This window comes from Sinohyriopsis cumingii, chromosome 10 (genome assembly GCF_028554795.1).
Source record: "Sinohyriopsis cumingii isolate HCF-2022 chromosome 10, ASM2855479v2, whole genome shotgun sequence".
NCBI classification, from domain to species: Eukaryota; Metazoa; Mollusca; class Bivalvia; order Unionida; family Unionidae; genus Sinohyriopsis; species Sinohyriopsis cumingii.
The window spans coordinates 40253146-40274230 of record NC_142970.1 but is presented as its reverse complement, the minus strand read 5'-3'; the positions used below and the strand labels follow the sequence as shown (position 1 = coordinate 40274230).

At 37.1% G+C, this 21085-nt stretch overlaps 2 long non-coding RNA genes across 5 annotated transcripts in view; one reads left to right on the top strand and one right to left on the bottom strand.

Annotated features, from left to right (window-relative positions):
- The window catches only part of LOC149789907 (uncharacterized), a 2017354-nt gene that overhangs the window by 1106545 nt on the left and 889724 nt on the right, over positions 1-21085 (bottom strand). The window lies entirely within an intron of this gene.
- LOC149789914 (uncharacterized) lies at positions 8833-10941 on the top strand. Of its 2 annotated transcripts, XR_016423999.1 has the most exons (4): positions 8833-8932; positions 9784-9980; positions 10482-10639; positions 10833-10941. It is a non-coding gene; the product is annotated as an uncharacterized LOC149789914 (long non-coding RNA). The 2 variants fall into 2 exon arrangements; XR_016424000.1 differs by lacking the exon at positions 8833-8932 and having other exon boundaries at positions 9141-9980.

Here is a 21085-nt window from a genome sequence, read left to right as displayed (position 1 = left end):
TGCGTCTGACTGCAGGACCATAGATTAAGACTCTTTTGAGGCATCCTTGATGCTCCACATAAGATTCTTCGCATCCACAGGCTGGTGTCTGTCCTGTGGATAACTGTCCAGTTGGATCGGAGATACATTGATATGTCCGTCCGGAACATCATCGAAGACACAAGCGTTGAAGATTGTACGTCGGTCCACATGTTGGGGTGCTGAGTAACAGGTGAAGGAATCCAGTGAACTGTACTTATTTATAGGGGGAGGAAGGATTGAAACGGATTGAGTTTGTTGACCAATCCAAACACGCGTTACAACATTCAGTCAGCCCACGTCCAATCCGAAGAGAGCAGTCTGTGACGTCACATAGTCTATATAGATTCGCTAGCGCCTGTGCGCAGTCAATCTAAGCGACAGTTTTTCAACATGACGGAAACTCAGAAAACGATCAGTTTGGGTGCACTGATGGTGGAGACTACCCAAGGGAACCCAGACTTACTTGCAGAAGAGGTGAATTGGGATTTTGTGGATTTTTTTACCTTGCAAGAATTTGTTCCTGAACCTTCGTCACCTTCTCCTTCATTACCGCACATGGAAAATTTTAGACAGAGACAGAAAGAAGAATTGGAGAAATTTATACAACAGCAAAAGGAAGCGGAACAAGCTTTTCTCCTACAGCAACAGCAGCAAGAAGAAGAGGTAAGAAAAAAACAACAACAAGAAGAAGCAGCAGCAAAGAAACAAGGGTGTCAAAATCAAACGGTCACGGTACTGTTAGACATTTTAGCGGAGTTAAGAAGTCTGAAACAATGTATCAGACTTCTTTATTACGGCCGAAGAGAATACGACCTTCCCAAGCTAAACACTCCAACCCTGTGACTACGCCTACTGCACCACCCTTAGTAATTTCAACGAAATCATCATCAACAGTACGCAGTCCAGAAGTAGGCCTTGGCCCTGGCAAAGGCTTAAGACAGTTAAAGTTGATTGTTTAAACTCACCCCTTACACCAAAAAAGGCCCTTTTCAGGGCCATCCACGTCTCTCGAAAAGACATAGACTTTCAATTGCCAATAACTAAAAAAAAACATTTTACCCAATAGTACCTGTCTGTGTATGAGTGTGCGTGAGTGTAGGTTCTTATTTTAAAATCAAAACCCAAAGACACTTACCTTTTATAATTAATTTATTCTTTTATAAATATTTACAATTCACAATTCACAACAGAGCACTTTAAAAAGTTCATAGACTTATTCTGTCTCATTGTTCACTCTCTGTTTTTTTAATTTCTTCACCGTCATAGTCTTTTCCTCCTCTTCCTCCTCACTTTCTTCCCTTCTTTTCTTCTCCTGTTTCTTTTTCTTCACCTGTCTGTTTTCTTCCTCTTCTTCTTCCTCTTCCTCTGAAGAATCCCTTTCTTCTTCTGACTCCTCTTGTTTCTTTTTTGGGCAGTCTGGTGACCAATGTCCTTTTTCTTGACAATAATAACATGTATCTTGACTTTTGTCTCTTCTAAACCCTTTTTTTTCTTTTTTGATGGTCTGGACACTCTGAAGACCAATGCCCTTTCTTCTGACAGATATAGCAAGTATCTTGACTTTTATCTTGAAAGGAAGGAGAGTAGTCCCTCGGCTGGTCTGAAGAGAATTTTCTAATGACCCCTCGCAAAGCTCTGATGAAACGTTCGATCTTGGTAGTCTCTTCCATCGTTGTGCTCAGTTTGAGAGTGAAATGAATAGTGAAAGGACAAGACACATACCCTTTATATACGCTGGTCTGCTATGACTATAAATTAGTCCATGGTGTTTAAACTTTAGTCATTTGACTTTTTGCTATCGAGATGAAATGATCCAATTCATTTGAGAAGAAAGAAGAAGAAAGTAAGAGGCAGAAACGTGATCTATCGCCTCGTACCAGGGCTGAAGTCTTGACACAAATTCATGCCAGTGGTTTTGAAGAGGACATGAGTGAACCAGAATCCAAACCCTCTAAACAAAGTTTACCACCCTTAGTCAACCCTGAAAAGTACTATGACATTCGAGAGACGGAAAAGCGTCCCTCTAGAAAATTTAGAACTACGGCTTACAAATACACAGTGAAGTTTAAAGATTTCAAGTCTGAAGTACTGTTAGAGAAAGCAGAAGGGTTCATCACCAACATGTGGGATTCTTTGCTCACCACACTCAAGTGACAATGTCAACCCAAAGAAGATGATCGCTTGAGACTTTCCATACAACATGACGGCTTGAAATCCCCTGTTTGGATCGAGTTTAGCAGCCCTGCAGAATTGACCACTTCCAAAGTCATGGACAAGATTCAACACGTGCAACAATCTAATGACCAGTTTGACATCTCCGATGGAAAAGCCACACTGGACATGACCCACGTCTCTCCTCCTCAAGGGACCGGACAATGCAGAAAGACCTTATTGGTCAACAACCTTCGCATTACCAAAACAAGTCTTGTCCAAATTAACAATTTTCAAGACCACGTGTTTAACCCGAGCCATCGTGGTGGGATGAACTTATGCCGACAAGAACGACAAGGTAGAATGGAAAAGAGCCTGGGAGAACATTCGAAAATCGAACCGAGCCAAACAACGAAATGAAGCAGAACTTATGTTACAACAAGCATGCCTGTCCAAAGACACATCCTGTGGCAATCCTGAGATGCAAAAAATTGCAAGATGCCCTAGCTCCACGATACACCTTGAAAGTGCACCCTCAAGAAGTGCGCGGGTCTCTGTTGTTTCGAGGGAAAGACTTTAAGGATGGATTCACCTCTATCATCACGATGACCATTTCGATACCATTACCACTATCACTGGATTCCTGGGATACAAATATTACTGTGAGAAATGTGACTTATGATGATTATAATAATCGAGAGCAACACAAACATTGTGGATCGAAATGCTCAGGATGTTTCGCCTCTCAACCCTGTCTGAGCGAAGGGCAAGAAACAGTGCATTGTCCTGCTTGTCTGCGCACATTTGTCAGCCCTGCCTGTTACCAACAACATCTGAAGATGCAAGGTTCACAAAAGAAATGTGCTTGTCAACTCCTGAGATTGTGCCCAATGTGTGGACAATGTCTATGTATCAACAGTACCAAGGCACACGTATGTTCAGGAAAGAAAAAATGTCACATTTGTCACTGCATCGTGGACTTGGAACACCAATGCTACATGCAAAAATACCAATCCCAACCAGAGAAAGAGGATGGTCACAAGAAGAAGAAAGGCAATTTCATCTTTTTCGATTTCGAATGCATGCAAGAGACTGGTATTCACATTCCTAATTTCTGCGTGGCTCATCGAGCGTGCGAGAAGTGATTCAAGAACCTATCTTGAGTTATTGCCCTCACTGCAGTAAGATTCCTGGAGGGCGTGAAAAAATCTTTCAAGGACCGAACACACTAGCCGATTTCACACAATGGGTCTTAGACCCCATCGACAAGACGTGGAGCCAAGAGGACATCGAACATTATTATGGAGAATGTCATCACCATGCCACGGTGATGGCTCACAATTTCTCCGGATACGATGGACAGTTTCTTTTGAGATGTTATACGGAACGTGGCATCGAGCGTCCTAAAATCACTTTGAACGGAGCCAAAATCATTTTCATGCAAGTGGGACAAGTGCAGTTTAAAGATTCGATGAGCTACTTAGCCATGCCTTTGAGTCGAATGCCTAAAATGTTTGGAATGACAGAAATGGCTAAAGGGTACTTTCCACACTTTTTCAATACAGAAGCCAATCAACACGCCGTTCTACCCCATTTGCCTCAGGCTCACTATTACGACCCTGACAACATGCGTACCGAACGAGAAACTTTCTACGCTTGGTACCAGGCTCACGCCTCCGATACTTTCGACTTTCAGGAAGAAATGCTAAAGTATCGTCGTTCCGACGTGGACATTTTACGGCGATGCTGTGGAAAATTTCGAGAACTGTTCATGGAACACGGAGGGGTTGATCATTTAAAAGAGGCTTGCACCATTGCCAAAGCGTGTTCCTTAGTCTACCGACAACGATTCATGCTTGAAAACACTGTGGCTGTCATCAGTCCTCAAACGACCAACTATGTCAAACGTCAATACTCGGTCAAAGCCCCATGCAGGTTGCATTACTTGTGCGACAAAGAAGACAAATGGATTCAGCATGCCCACAACGGACAGGACGAAAAGATCATCGGAATGCATTCGGTCGATGGCTGGGACTTAGAAAACCCCAAGATCATGTACGAGTTTAACGGTTGCTTATTTCACGGATGTCCCGTCTGTTACCCTGACCGCGGCACTAAAAATCAGTTCTTACAACAAACCATGGAAGACTTGTACCAGGCCATTTGTCAGCGACGTCTAAAGTTAGAACAGGAAGGATACCAAGTGGTGGAAATGTGGGAACACAAATACAATCACCGTTTGAACACCGATCCCGAGTTTAAACGCCTCATGGAAAGTTACCAGTTCATGGACCCCCTGAACCCAAGTGATAGTTTGTACGGAGGAAGGACCAATGCCACCTGTTTGCTGTACCAAGCTGACGAAGAGAAAGGAGAAGAAATCAGATACTTGGACGTGTGTTCACTGTATCCCTACGTGTGCAAATATTGTTGCTTTCCTGCAGGGCACCCACAATTGTTCACCGAACACATCGACCTAAAAAACATTCGACAATACGAAGGCTTGATCAAGTGCAAAGTTTTGCCTCCCACGAACCTATACCATCCCGTCTTACCTCGCCATTGCCAAGGCAAACTTATGTTTCCTTTGTGCCATACTTGTGCTGAAACGTGCAACCAAGATCAACCTTGTCATCACACCCAGGAAGAACGGGCCTTGACGGGGACATGGGTCAGCGTAGAATTGTTCAAAGCTCTGAACATGGGATACCAACTGTTAGAAGTGTACGAAATTTGCCACTTTCCCAAGACACAATAATTCCACAAGGGTGACCCCACGCAGAAAGGCATTTTCGCAGATGTCTTTTTGAAACTGAGCAAGAAGCCAGTGGCTATCTGTCCTGGTGTCACACTCCCGAAGACCAAAAGACATTCAGAGAGAAATTCTGGGCACAAGAAGGCATTACTTAAGATCACATTGAGAAAAACGAAGGCAGGCGATCGTTTGCCAAAGTGATGTTAAATTGCTTGTGGGGTAAAATGGCACAATGACCGTGTTTACCCAAGATGGAGTATTTGACCGAACCTTCCCGCTACTTTCAGATGATTCACTACAAAGCCAAATTCATGAAACACGTGGACGTCGTTCGTGAGGATTTGATCTTGGTGAATTACGAAGAAGATCTGAACTTTGTAGAAGATGACCCCTTTGGAAATGTCATCATTGCAGCTTACATGACAGCTCATGCTCGCTTAAAATTGTACGAAGCTTTAGAACTGTTAGGGGAACATGTCTTGTACTTTGACATGGACAGTTGCATTTATATCGATCACCCGAGTCAACAGCACCCTGACATCGAAGGAGACCGTTTAGGAGCCTGGACAGACGAGCACCCCGATGACAAGATTCTAAGTTTCGTCAGTGGCGGTCCCAAAAATTACGGCTACGAATACTGGGACAAACAAGGAGAAGTGCACACGAAGTGTAAAGTGAAAGGACTTACTCTGAATTATCGTACCAGCGAGTGGTCAACTTTGGCGTATTTAAAGAAGCCTTGCAGTCTAGAGAAAGTGACCACCTATCAACCCAACAAGATTGTACGTTTACCCACACACCACATCGTCAGTCGACCCTTGGAAAAAGTCTATCAAATCGTGTAGCAGAAGCGAGTGCGGCTTCCCACCCACTTTACTTTGCCGTATGGACATGTCGGAATAAAACATTGGTTGTAAGAGGATAGCCACCCACCAGAAGGATGACTTCGCCACAACAAGAATCGAGTGAGAAATCCAGTGAGAACTCCAAGTTCAAACCCTACCATTTTCCAGTCTTCTTACCTGACTATTCTGATTGTGCCCGTCGATTGGACACGTTTCAAAAATGGCCTACGGATAGGGAAGGATTACCTTCTTCGTATGTTTTAGCTAGAACAGGATTTGTCTACTTCGGACCTGAGTCAGGATTGGGATACGAAGTACAGTGTTTCGCTTGCGGACTGAAGTTACGAATGGATCTATGTATCTACAAAGATTCAGCTATTCTGGAACATACTCGATGGTCTCCGCACTGCCCTTACCTTTCAATGGCCTTTCCACCCATTAAACTACGGTACAATTATGACGGTACCTTAGAGACGGTACCTTCCAAAACTAGACGTAAACACATTGCATCCTATTTCATTGTTGTTTCTTTTCCACATAATAGCTTATTTTTTATAAAATGTTAAACTTTACTAATCTTTTTTCAAGATCACTTTAGTTTGCAAAAATATATCTTGTCATTCATTGGCATTCTACATTGAATTTTGTAAACTAGCTATAAACCTGACCTAATTACTCAACTTAACTGCTGACAGAAACAGTCTACAGTAAATGTATTTCATTTCTATAGCTCGATGGATAAACATTACATCTTTTAAAGCTGTGCACAGAATAGGCCGACATATCACGAGTCAGGAAAACATGGGGGTGGTATCCCCTGTGTCCAAAATTAATATCATTTTGAATAGAATATTCTAGTGACAATTGCCTCTTTTCAAATGGTAAGCATTGCTTTTTTTTATTTTCGTCAATCTGTCAAATTCGGTATGCATTTTGCTTTAATATTTGAGATGGAAACCTTAGGTGCATAGAAATGTCAGACAGCATTGTACATCATGGATGGTGTCCAACATACTTTTATGATCATAAAACAAAATCCCATTTTTTAGTTATGGCCACTGATTTAAAAAATATTCATCCAAGCTAAATATAATAATAATAATAATGCCATCTTTGTATAGCGCCTAATCTTTAGAGGCTCTAAGCGCTTTGCAACATTAGACAACATAAAAACATACACAATGATATGATTACAAAAACAAACACCATGAAATTAGAAAACATAAAAAACATGCTGAGAATATTTAAGGTAGTTAACATTATTAAGTCATTAAGTTTGTTTTTGTAGTCAGAATAAGTAGTTTTGAGAGCACTCTTGAATGGGATCACTGCGTCTTTGTGTCTAAGTTCAGTGGGCAATTCATTCCATGTTGCTGGGCCCTGGTATGCAAAAGAATGCTGTCCATGTGACTTTGTTTTCATAGTGAGAATAATGAGTATATGATTGTCGGAAGAGGAGTGTAAGTATCTTGCTTGTGTGTACACATAGGTGAGGTCGGATAGGTATGTTGGACTAGAGTCTGTCAGTGAAACGTAGCACAGAGAACTAATGTTGTGTTTGATTCTGGATCGAATGGATAGCCAGTGTTGGGTACAGAGCAGCGGGGAGGTGTGCTCTGATTGTGGTACCCTAAGTATGATCCAAGCAGCTATGTTTTGAACTTTTTGAAGTCTCTGCAGTAGATATTAAGATGAACCAGACAGAATTGAGTTACCATAGTACAGTCTTGAAAGTAGTAATGAACACACAAGTGTTTTAGTGGCATCAACTGAAAGATATCTGAGAATGGAGCTGATGCGTCTCAGCTCAAGATATGCAGCCTTGCATATGTTCATGACATGTTGGTGCAATGTGAGAGTACTGTCCAGAGTAACACCTAGGTTTTGTACTGATTGTGTGAATTTAATATTGGTGTTGCTGATATGTATTGTGTGAGGTAAAGGATGTGAATGAGAAAGTCTTTGTGTTGTAATCAGAATGGCCTCAGTTTTATCATCATTCATCTGCAGCGTGTTACAAGTCATCCATGATTTCACATCAGAAATGCACATCTCTACACCTTGGATGGTAGCATCAACTTCAGTTGGGTGGCTAGATTTGTATATTTGGGTGTCATCAGTGTACAATTGGTGATTCACTGGATGATGATCTATGACACTTGAGAGCAGCTGAGTGTATAGAGTGTAGAGAACAGGTCCAAGAACAGACCCCTGTGCAACACCACAACATAGATCAACTGGGCTGGAGTGTAATCTATTTGCAGACACAATTTGTGTCCTGTGGCAAGGGCGATATGCAGATTGTACATTGCTAAAAAGACTGTTTGAATTCAGACAAGATGCAAGCTGGGATTGAACAACCTTTTGTAAGATTTTTTATATGAATTGGAGATTAGAAACCGGGCAGTAGTTCTTTAAATCCTTATGGTGTAGTGTTAGTTTCTTCAGCAGAGGTTTTACAATGGGAGTTTTGAAAAATGATGGAAATTATGCTGATGAGAGAGAGGTATTAATAACATCAGTTAGTGAAGGCAATACTGGATCTAAGCACTCAAGCAGCAGTAATGTTGGAATTGGATCAAGTTCACATGACTTTGGTGCACTCTAGGATGATTATTTAAAGATGAAAATCTCAAGTGGAAACCTTTCTGGTCAGCCATCCCATCCAAAATCTCCTGAAATGGAGATTATTTTGCAGACTCCAAGATTTCCTCTTATCCTGCTGGTATGTTCTATTTAGTTTATCTGGTCTCTTTTTATTTTTTATCAATTGCTTTTATACCATGCCACAATTGGAAATTCTTTATCAAAAGTATATATAAATTTCATCATTTTTCTGTCTGTTTAATAAGATGTGTTTAAGAGTACTTACTTACTCATGATGCTGTATATATGAGATTAGATGTTTTGTTAAAAAAGAATGCATTTTGTGATATATTGTATCACTGCTTTATATACAGTGGTCATTGCAACCAGTATGCATTTTGTTTACATGCCAAAAAGTCCAGTCTGATTTCTTTGTTTCTTTTTTACTGCAATTAAGAAGTAACGATAATCTTTATACTCTTAGCTGCATCCAGAAGGACAACACCATCACCATCCCCATCCACTCTGGAGTGGAGAATATAAAGATTTATCTCTGCCAGTTCCTTTGCAAGTAGTAAGTATTGAGGATGGAAAAAAATGTACATTATAGAATAATGAAACAAATACTACAGGTGTTGACTTATATATAATCTCTTATTTCATTTACAGCTCTCTAAATACGAGTAGGTCAATTATACACTGTATTTATGAATTTAATTCTCATCTAAGGTAGTAGAACAATTTTATGTTTGACAAAATGTTGGGTAATTTGTGGCCATACACTAAAAACACATTTTGTAGCATTTAAAAATGCTTATGTTCAATGCACGTAAAACTCATTGGTTTGTTGTCACTTCAGTTGATAATAGTCTTGTCATCTTGTAGACATTTTGAATGTTAGTGTTCAATGCTAAGGTCATATACATTGATTCAACATCAAAATTTGTTTGCAAAATGGAAGATTATGACATGAAAGCACAAGCTCTTGTAGCTTAGATAATGTTATTTCAGAACATTGTGAGATGTTAATTAATTAAATTATAGGTCATAAAACATACTGTTCAAGACTTATTTGTGCAAATAAACAATGAATTGTTTTTCATTGATGTGTCGACTGTTCATCATTCCATTGGTTTTTTTATTTTTCTTTCTGATGTATACCATTGTCTTGTGTAAGTCAGACGCCTAAACCATCTACATTGAATGCAGACTTTACAGACACCAGCAGTGAAACAACATATCCAGGGAATAAAAAAATCAAGGATTATAGGGAAAAGTTTTCTTATAAACTGTACAAAAACCATGTATTTCATTTCATAAATATATTTCATTGTTAAACCCATGTTCACTGTACAGATCTTTTTAAGGAGTTTATAATAATGATCTTGATCTTTCAAAACTAATTTCATCACAAATCTCTTACAGATTTCCAGTTCAATGTACTTATGAAACTGGACACAAATATTGAGAATTTGTTGGAGCAGCTGGCCCTCCAAGTTCATACACAAGGCCCAGACACAGAATATAGAGAAGAAATTCTTGCAATGCCATGTGATTCAGTGGAGGAACTAGAGGGCCTTTGCCAGAGGTTGGAGGAGAATCCCAAACTCTCCAAGAAGATGGTAAATTGGGGCTTTATTTTCTATTTAAAAAAAACTGTTATAACCTTTATTTGCTGTTGTGAACCTCAATATGCATTATGCAAGTTCTGCAGTGCCTGTATAATTATTTTTGGGGGTGGGGTGAACATGTAGTGGTCGGCTGTTTTGTCTTACGGATGTAGGCCAAAACATGTTCAGAGATGAACATGTAACAGGTATTTTACAACATATACACTATTACATATTATGTGGCTACTTTAATTCAATCCTTGAGTGAATGTCATTTATGAAGTTAATAGATTCACGGTGGTTAATTTGGTTTATAATTGCTATTAGTACATTGTGTTGCATAGTTAATGTTATCAAATTTTTTTCAAGTTAGATAAATTAAATTTGCTTGCAAAACCATGGCAAAAAATAACTATATACAAGCATATTTTGTCACATCGATCATGAAATACTACTACTAATAATAATATCAAAATCAAAAAATATTATTATTATTATTATTATTATTTTCAGATATGCTACTTGAGCTCCCTTGGCAGGTTTACAATTGGGGATAGTGTCTGCAGGATGATGAAAAAGCTTAAAACAAAAAGACTGGCCAGAGTATAATCCAAAGGGACGTAAAGGGAAAAAAGCATTTCAAGAGCTTGTGATATGTCAGGTTTTGATAAGTAAGTATGCCTTGATTTAAATTGTGTTTTTCATGTGACTTGCCAGAGATTTTTAAATGAATTGATAAAGTAACTTGAGACATTTCAAAGTACATGTTTTAAAAATATTCCATTGCTTATTGCTGGCATTTAGAAAAATGCAATGCATCCTTTGTTGTGAAACTTATTTTAAAACATTGTATTACACTTGCAGAAGCCTGCTTGAAAACTAATGGCAAAGCAAAGGCAAATGGAATGGAAGAGACCATATCAGAGACTCTCAAATATGCACCCAACCAACGCAGAATGATAAAAAACAAGGTAATCCAAATGACTCTTATTTCATCAATATTGGATTCAGTTTCGTCTTTTAAAGCATAGTATTTGCAAAGCGGATGCATTTCTAAACTGATAACAAAATCAGCTTATCCTATTGCCCAGGACTATCAGAGCTAGAGTCCAGCTAACTACAATATGCATATATCTTGTCTGATCGGACAAGTGCCTCCATTTGGAATTTTTATTCACATGAAACATTTGGATGAAATAAATTCATCTTTGTGCAAATTGATTGCACCATCCACTTGCCAGAAATGACAAGTAAGTGCAAAGTTATCTTGTATCATGGCTTAACGATAGTAAGGGAAGCACAAGTGCAGTGAAGAAAATTTCATACATTTTTATAATGCTGATTAACATGACTTCTGCATATGTAACTAGTGCTGAGATGATATGACTTTATTTAAGCATTACAATTTTGTTTTAATTTGCAGGTGCCTGAGCAGAAGAAGTAATAGATAAACTTTACAGTGGAGTTGGAGACTGATTCTGATTCATAATCTTAATTAAATCTAGAAAATAAATATTAAAGTCATATTAAAATATCTGTTGTATTGTTTCCTTCTTTCATTTTTCTCTTAAAAACAAATGTCTAAACCTTTAGTCTGTAAATTCAGTGGATTCCTTATCAGCCCATCTACGTTTACTTTACACCATGCTACTTTAAAAAAAAAACGAATTATCCCCATTGGGGTAGGTCCCCCCAACCCCCCACCCTACTTTGTCAACTTACCTGCCACATTTAAATCTAATGGAAGGCCCTGCTGTAAAGCCTGTTAGTAAAACTACCCAACAAGAGGATTTCATACATTTGCAACTCCGTGATGGATGGTAATGTTTTCATTTTTGTAATGTAGATTTGGACATTCTTGCCACCAGTATGGAGTATGTGTTTTAGAAACACAAGCAGCTTTCATCAGATTTGCATATAGGTTTTATATGTTGTGAGTATGTTGTAGGAAGTTTATTTAAATAACATCATATGAGATGATGCCAGTGAAAATGGCAGAAAAGTGTCTGTATTGTTCACCAACTACACCTTGTTCTTACAAAATGTGGCTGTTACACATTCCCATGATGATGTCACTGACAGCCATCAGTGAGGAATGCCCCAACAAGCATAATACAAATTGCTTCCATTGTAATTGTTACAATTCCATTCTGACCACTCCGGTGTCCTAGTGGTTAGAGCGTCCGCCTCAGAAGCGGGAGGTCATGGGTTCAAACCCCAGCCAAGTCATACCAAAGACTTACAAAAATGGTATTAACAGCTACCTCGCTAGACGCTCAGAATTAAGAGGTTAGTGTTAGGACTGATCGGCCTGGTGTCAGGATAATGTGACTGGGTGCAACATCATACTACATGTTTGCAGCATGATGCCCCAGTGCTGTACATCACTATAAACTGCCACACTGCAGACATCGTAGCAATATGACTGAAAAATTATTCAAGCTACGTTAAAAATCCAATCACACACACAATTCCATTCTACGATCCAGAACCAATACTAATTCCGTACTACAGTTCTTGCATTTCAATCCAATTTTGCTTTTGAAATGTAGTGCCACTCAATTCATAATGAACCCATTCATTTCAAAGACTCACAAATACTTATTATTCCTGTCTACAACTGAAAAATATCTATATAAAAAAACGTGTAACTGTGTTTTATGCAAGGGCATGGAGATGCACAAAAACTTGCACCTGAAGCTTGAATAAAACCCCGACTGTGGATAAGACTTTACCCATCGATTACCCCAGCTTGGGGATAAATTCCGACCGTGGCGATTTATTATATATCCTATGACTGCTCCAGCTTGAGGGCAAAATCCAAGCGCATCCCTAAAAAGATAACAAGTATAGCGGCTCTTTACCTTCTGTAAATGCCACTTGAGCTTCCTGATGCTGTTGTATCTGCCATTTGACAGAATCACGAATGTGGATATATTTCTTAATTGCCTCTAGTTGTTGAGCTAGTTTAGCTGTATGAAATTCCTTTGTGCAGACTCACTCATTATTAATATTACAACAGTGATTTAATTACACATCACCTGTCAGCACACCGATGATAAGTCAGTTATTTTATAGCACACCAACAAGCTTGCCCCTTGCACCCCCCCCCCCTTTTTTTATTTGGGCACCTGTGGACATGAATCTGCAAGGCTCAAATTGTCATTTTTAATATAAGATCTCAACATTTTTAAGGCCTTAATTTTAAAGACATCCTTAAAACCCCCAAAAGGTTATCAACTGGATCACCAGCCTTCGTTTAGAGTAACAGCAAGTATATATATATATATTTAAGTCTAAGGAAACACAATAAAAATGTTTGATTTAACAATGACATATTTGCCTCAGGTCTGTGATCCTGAAGTGAATATTAACTGTCCATTTATTTTCTTGGCTTTTCTTTACTAGGAAATTGATTATAGAGATTTCTGCAATGGTGAAGGCAATGTAAAAATTGGTTACTATAACATACTTTTTATGCCAGGTTTGAAAAACTAAATCCAATGGAAAGGTTATAGTCTGAAAATCTTCATTAAATTAAGTTAATATAGGGGAAAAAACTTTAAGAGTTCATAAATATTTTTCAGTGCTGAATAAAGATATAACATAACACTTTCTGCTGTGATTTTAATAGTTTCTGAGAGCATGAAAAATTTCTAGAACTATAATGTATAAATGTTTTCAAAAGATTATATTAATATTAGTGAAAAATCTGTTATGAAATAAACCGACAAGATCTTGTATGAATTCATGTTATCTTTAAATATGATATTTGTGTGAAAATATCTGGAAGAAAAAACAAGATGGTGCCACTCACACATACAATGTGGTTGCCACAGTAGCCATATTAAGAAAGTTTTTATCGCTACTTCTGAATGGATAATTGTGTCAGCGTGTCAACATGTGTACAAAATACTTATGTTGATGTCTAGCAGGTCCTGAATGAGAATTATGGTGCTGTACAGACATCCTATAAGGCCACCAATGTGTCCATCCTGAAAATCTTGGTATAACTACTTCTCCTGAATGAATCGTCATATCAGTGAAAGACTTTTTATGTCTAGTTGGACGTAAATGAAAATAGTGCCAATCTAACCTCCAATATGGCTGTTTTAATGGGCATCTGGAAAACCCCTTCCTTGCTACTTCTCCTAGATGGCTGGTCATTTTGACATTGTGCTTTCACTAGATGACCTATTTGATGTATGGTTGGCCGTAAATGGAACTATGCATATGGTTTTGATGTCTAGTTGGTCCTAAATGTGGTTTTTGCTGCTCATAAACTGCTAATGGTATTATAGTTGGTTCCTTAATGAAACTGCTGTACAAAATTAAAAGGCCTTCTCACTTTCTATCAAGTTGGATACAATTATCTTTACCAGCTAGGATTTCTTGATCCTCTTTTTTATACATCAACCCTTCGCATATGTAGTTAGCTAAAACAGTATTTTGAACAATTAATTGCCCTCTTGCAAATACAATCCCAGTTGCATGCTTTTACCAGTGTGAGAGCTCCTTATATAAGTAGCTAAGTATTCAGTAACTGAATTTCCACATCCACATGCATCAACTCAGAATTAAAAGTTGCAAAACATATACAAATTTGAAAATCTTGAGACATGTGTCACTTTGCATGGTGGGTGTTATGATTTAAATGCAACAAGGAAATTGAATTAGGGTTAATTTCATTAAGCTGAATTCAATCATGGGGCCCTGGATTATAGAATGGTCTAGGCATACACATCACTAATCAACTCTCTCTAGTCCAACCAATGTGTGGATATGAGAAAGTTTGCCAGTAGCGTTATGTGTGTTGATTTCTTCCAATAAATATGTTGGCTGCCATGTAAAGTCTATGATGTCCTGAAAAATGGTGTTAAGCTCCATACAAGCAAGCTAAACAATCAATGATATAATGGAACAGTAGACACCATTTTAGCTAAATATGCCAAGAATTGATTTAGAGACTTGGTTAGTGATGATGACTTAAAATTGGCAAGGGATTAAAAAGATAAAAGAAATGACCTTTCATGGCACTGTAATATAACAAATGAGGAAAAACAAAAGTTTATTGCATTTGAACCTTTTGTTTTTTCACAGTTTCAATTTAAGTCATAAGGCCCCTTATTTTGCCTTACCAAACATATAGCAAGTTATTACCTCAAGCCCTAGCACTAACAATGCCTTACAAGTAAGCAGTCTTTTATGAAGTCTCAGGTCTGAGTATATGTCTAGCAATACTTATGTCCAGTTTGTTTATAAAATTCTTTCTCACATGGTACAGTTTTCAGAGAGACACGATAAATTCAACAAGTGTGGTAATGAAGGGACAGGCATTCTTTATTTATGCACACATCCCAAAGGGACATTGCTATGTTTGAATCAACACTGAACTGAAGAATGGAGCATCAGCTGCATCAATTAAAATATTGTGGCCCACACAAAATACTGCAAGGACTATAATCAATTTATGAGTGCAATGGGCATGAATTACTGTAGCAGACTGGAGGAAGTAATCCGAATTTATTAATATCTTGAAGCTAAATATAGTAAAGTTTTCATCTATAATCTGTGGAATCGTTTTTGCACACAGCTTGCAGGATTTGTCTTTGGGTCATCGTTTTTCTTTTTCTTCATCTTTCTGGCTCATGGTATCTTGATAAGTCTTATGGTGCCATGCAACTGCACTTGATGATTACCACAGATAGTGACATTGTATCAAATCTTCTGGGATCAGATGATTCAATGCAAATTCCACATAACCTATCACCATCCTCATGTTTGCCATCTGACTTACTAAGTTATTTTGCCTAAATAATAATAAAAACAATCTGGTCTGATGTATTGATAGCGTTCTGAATGACCATAATATATTCTCTGTATCTACCCTAGAAAATCCTGAGTGGATCGCTGTTTGGTTTTAATAAACCAATGTAATCCAATGAAAGGCATTTTACAGACACAAGTGTCTGTTTCCTGTATGCAGTGATTAAATGATAGTATTATGTCTTTATTTTTTTAAAACTGATGATACATATGATCACCTTCAGTGTGCAATATTAGTTATGTTAATTAACGAGTGGGCAATATTTGAATTTCAAAGATACAAGTGTATGCCATGATCACTTTAGTAGGATGATTTGTCAAGTGAGGTTATCTTTTCTGTTTGAATAAATATTGTTAACTAAACTATTTTCGCAAGTTATGACATAAGAATGATTCAAAGAAAGAAAATTCATTAAATTGAACATATAAAATGTAATACTGCAACAGAGTCTAGATGAAATATTTCTTCAGAGACACAATCCAGACTCTGTGGTAGCAAAATTATCAAATAGGACACAACTAAGAGACAATCACATTTTCAGTCACAATGGTTTGACAATTATCAATGGCTTGAATTCATTGACTGTGAAGGCAAAGTGATTTGCAGTTCCTGCAAAAAAAGTTCCCAAACTGTCACAGATTTTAAATTCTACCAGTGGACTTGTAAGTGTAACTGACAAATTCAGGATTTAATCAAACAAGTCTCATGATAGTATTATACCTAATAAAGCAAAATGTAGCACAGTATATTCATGACACTTAGGCCAGCATGTACAAAATATTCCTCAAGTTACAGTTGCTAGCACTCCACTAAGAAATGTCATTTTATAATAAATAAAAATGTAATGGAAAAAAAAATCGATAAAGTGATTGCACTCTTTAACATAGCCTACTACCTAACTCAATAATGAAAATGATTTGGTTCATTATATCTTTGTGTTTTATGGAATAAATGCATACATCTGATTGAATTTTAGGCAAGAGACTGAACTTTTGGGTTAAGTTAAAATGTATGTGGAACAAATGCATTTTCTAAAACTACTTGTATCAGTGTGCATTGTGACTTTTCTTTAAGATAACTCTAAATGGTACTGGGTATATATCATTTTCTTCAACTGCACACTGTTGTCTTCCATTTGATTTGATGACTTACAGCTATACTGTCTACACAGTAGGCCTCAACATCAGGAAAAATTCTGTATACTTCAGTTACAGCTGAAATAAGTTTTGCATTAGTACCTGAATCAGACAAAAAAGGTTGTGTTCTAGTGTGTGAATAGAAATGGCTAAAAGTAATATAGACAAAAGCCATAAGAGTACACAAGTTACATATGAAAACCACCAATTCACTTGCATGTGTGGCATACAAGTTCAAAGATTTGCTTCATGTTTATTTGTGTACACACATTGTTCAACTCATAAGATATTTTAAGAGCTATTTCTCTATTGTATGCATAATTCATTTACAAATGTGATTAGTGGGCCACACCGAAGGCCATACTATTAGTTCACTTGGCAATATGGTAACGTCAGCTGAAAAGCATAATCATCCATTAAAAGAGCATTATGATATGAACATTAGGTATTTAGGACATATAGATTTTTCTTTTCCAAATGGAGTCCAAGTAATTATTGCCCAATCCAGGTATAATTTTGTACACGAGTAAAGAACGAAATAAGATAAATCTTCATTTATTTGCAATTGACAATACACTTCTTAATGAATATACACTTTTGCATTTATTTTGTATCACTTGAATAAACAATATTTCTTTCAGTTCATTTTAAACTTTTATTTTATATCACTTGAGTAAACAATATCTCTTTCGTTTCATTTAACACTTAGAAACAGGTTCTTCCAGTTACAATAATCAACTCTGGAAACAATAAACAAACTGGAACTTTTGACCTAATTATATTACATTTACTAGGGTTAAAACAATAAATTCCTTAACATAATAAATTAACAGTTCCAGTTAATCAAACACAAAATCATCTTTTATACAGGGTGTGAACTGTTAATATTTACAGGATAAAGCTTATAGTTTCCAAATTGATTGAAGCTTACATGTTGCAGTTGCTGGCACAGATCTATTTCCAGCATGGTTTGCATACATTCCACCTTTAATAATTTTGTTACTTCCCTACCCCACCCCATTCAGTAACAAGTATCAAAAATCAGGCTCATTCTAAGGCAAAGTCTGTAACTTGTGTACCACAGTCATCAGAGGGACAAAGATGCAAAACTTTATGATGCCTGTCAAAGGAAGAAAACAGTTTGTTGTTTACCCAAGTTTTGAACCAGTTAACTTGAATTCTCAGACCATCAATTGCTACAGCCCCACTAATTACAATTGTTAGGGAATAATGAGAACTGACCTTCAGTTATCTGTGTATATATATAATTTTAATAACCAAGAATACCGGATGTCTGGGAACATTATAGCATTCAATGGTAACGTCATAACTGAGATGAGAGAATTAAACAAGCATAGTACATGACATAATATATCCATAAACTATTGACTGGGAAAAATACTACAGAACACCATTTCTGCTGGCAGTAAGATGTTGAACCTATATGTCAAAAATATCAGGTTGGACATCTAGGACCAGTAATATTCATAATGGGCAGTACCCACCCCCCACCCCCCAAGTGAGAAGGGCCTAATTTGTAATCTAAGCCACCCAACCTATCACAGCCTTTATAGTACTTGAAACAAATATTGAGTAATAGTAAAACAAACTCTGAAAGTTATTAAAACCAATTTGTTATATTTCCATATCTCTGCATAGTTAACTGTGCAAGCAGACTTAAACATATCAGTGTATGACAGTTAAATTGAGCTATAGCATCGATTAACAGAAGCTACGAATTCATCAACAAGCAGTGAACAATCATCTTCACAATAAATGTCAAACATTAGCATCCATAAGCTGTCAAGACAAGTTGTTACACTGGATATATAATCATCCATTTATTTCAAACAAGCTGTGAAAAACGAACCTCACGTCCGCTATATGTACGCTGGCCATTGCAAAGGATGCTTTAATAGATTAATGTTTATCGTCGTGTCTTGACAACCATTTTGCGCACGCACACCGGAAAGTCATGCTATATATTTGTTACTTGTGAACGTATTCGTGGGCAGTACGCTATATATTGTTCCCGTGGCCGTATTCACGGGCCGAATGCTATATGTTTGTTCTTCGTGAACGTATTTTTGGGCAGTTACTTTGTCATCTTCAACCTAAAGGTCAAAACTGCCCATGAAATTTATATATCTGCCCACGAACCGAAAACATGAATAGGACTATAACATAAGTGTATATACTTATTTTCAACATATACATAATTGCTATGTAAGAAATACAACCTATGTATATGTATTTTGATTTGAAATGTAAACTATATCATGTCCTTCCCGTAAACCCACTTTCGGGATGACTGCCCACAACGCACCTAAAACGTGTATATATATATATATATATATATATATATATATATATATATATATATATATATATATATATATACATATATATAGTAGTCCCCCTCTTATAAGGCTGGCCCTACTGCAGCATGGAAGTGGCTTTATAATGAGGGTGGCCTTTCTAGAGCGGGATGACAAATGTGAATAGTAATACATATGAAGAAAGTCACAAGTACATTCAATTTTAAAACATTTAATTATTTTCATTAAAATATCACATGCATGTTGTGAAATAAATGGAAAACAAACTGTTTCATCATTTTCAAAAGAATATTATGAATAACCATTGATATAGTTTTAAAACCGTCTTCATAATTATGTTACAGATCACATCATCTGTCACTCTGTTGGTAACAGTCTAAAAAACAAACCAGTCTCGTCACAATTAAAAATATCCTTGCTGTCATATCCTCTGCATATATCGTTTAGTCTTTTGTTCCAATCTTTGACAACTTCTTTATTAACAACAGCTGATTATCCAGTAAGGACAGAACACTTAACATTGTGTCACACTTGAAATCTGTGCAACCATCCATTTCTTGTGGTAAAGTCGTCATATTCCAATTCAGCTGATAAATTGTTGCTTTTTCTTGTCATTCAAATCAGGATACAAACAGCTCCTGGCTCAAACAATCTTCCTTTCTTCGTCCATTTCACCTTCCCACTTCTGCATAATTGTTTCCTTATCTTTCACGATATTGTTTATCTGATTCTTTCGCACATTAGTTTTCTGTAAGGATCCTCGACACGCACACACACAAACACACACACACACACCGAACCTCTCGGTTATTTGAATTACTTTCACTTTCTCTTCTAAACTGATGATTTTTCTTTCCTCGATGATATGTTGATTGTTTAGCAGTAAGTTATTCAAGTTGCCAACTACAATACTGATAAAACAATTTTGTATGCATCTACACAAATTGCTGTGTTTTTAAAGGAAGTGATCTTGTCACACGATTCGTTAGTCGCAGTCTGGTACCCTATTGTTTTTATACACATTTCTTTACACTAAGTGTGTCAAGCCAAAACGGCTTCAGTCACGCAGATTTCACCTCGTGGCCATTAGGATTTGTGATTTTGACAATTATTGTCAGTAATATTAGCCACTAATTATCAAAGCGAACATCTTACTAAGGGAAGCCATACAGACTATCAAACCATTTTCCTGCTGACTTGTGTATTGTACATCGATGCTGCCACTTCTCAGCTGTTACTAATATGAATAATTGCAATCTTAACGATTATCGAAGTGACTAAACCGGACATCTTATGATAACACAGCAGTAAGGCTTATTGGATTACATGTACTACCCTTTTGTATGGAATAAAATTTGAGTATTTCTCGGCTTTATGGAATAAATGGGGCTTCTCGTGAGGCGTATATGAAATGATATTAACTTTAGTGGTACATGTACTTTAGTCAACACTTCTTTCAGTAAAGAAAACCTGACATCGGGAAACAAACTCGGATTACTTAACACACGTTATGAATAACATACAGGTTCTGGATACATATCAATATAAAATGCAGCCGCTTATGAGGGGTAAATTGTATATTATTGCACTAATACGCTGGTCGCGTTAGCGTGGTGGCCATTTGTGAGGGGTACTTTTGAATACAAACTCATCGGTGCCTACGGGTTCTCTCCATAAGCAGCGGATCGCCGATGGTCAGGGAGCCTGTTCAAGAGGAGGACTACTATATATATATATATATATATATATATATATATATATATATATATATATATATATATATATATATATATATATATATATATATCTTTGGCT